The 313-nt window shown below is 34.2% G+C and overlaps 1 long non-coding RNA gene across 1 annotated transcript in view; it reads left to right on the forward strand.

Moving 5' to 3' along the window:
• Positions 1 to 221: 221 nt before the first annotated feature.
• Positions 222 to 313, forward strand: part of LOC107838348 (uncharacterized) — an 18,153-nt gene continuing 18,061 nt past the window's right edge. The window contains exon 1 of the long non-coding RNA XR_001664406.1: positions 222 to 231. This is a non-coding gene — a long non-coding RNA (uncharacterized LOC107838348). The remainder of the gene's footprint in view (positions 232 to 313) is intronic.

Raw genomic sequence — 313 nt, forward strand, 5'->3', positions numbered from 1 at the left:
CCTCCTTTTCTCTTACTGTTCAACTGTGATCTCACATGCATAAGAAAAAGTTTCTTGTCTGGAAAGAAATCTTCAACTCTCACATTTTTCATATTCTTTGTAACTCTCAAAAACATTTTGCACACCATAACCTTTCCAGGTGAAAAGAAACTGGCCAAACTATCTTCAGTCCAACTTTCATCATCCATATTGTTTTCTGATTCTAAAACTTTTCCTGAACATTCCAATTCTGTATCTCCCACATCAATTTCAGTTTGAGAACCAACAAAACTTTCAGAAACTTTTCTTTTTCTAGACATTTCAAAACCCCCTT

The sequence above is a fragment of the Poecilia formosa genome, unplaced genomic scaffold, assembly GCF_000485575.1.
Source record: "Poecilia formosa unplaced genomic scaffold, Poecilia_formosa-5.1.2 Scaffold243, whole genome shotgun sequence".
NCBI lineage: Eukaryota > Metazoa > Chordata > Actinopteri > Cyprinodontiformes > Poeciliidae > Poecilia > Poecilia formosa.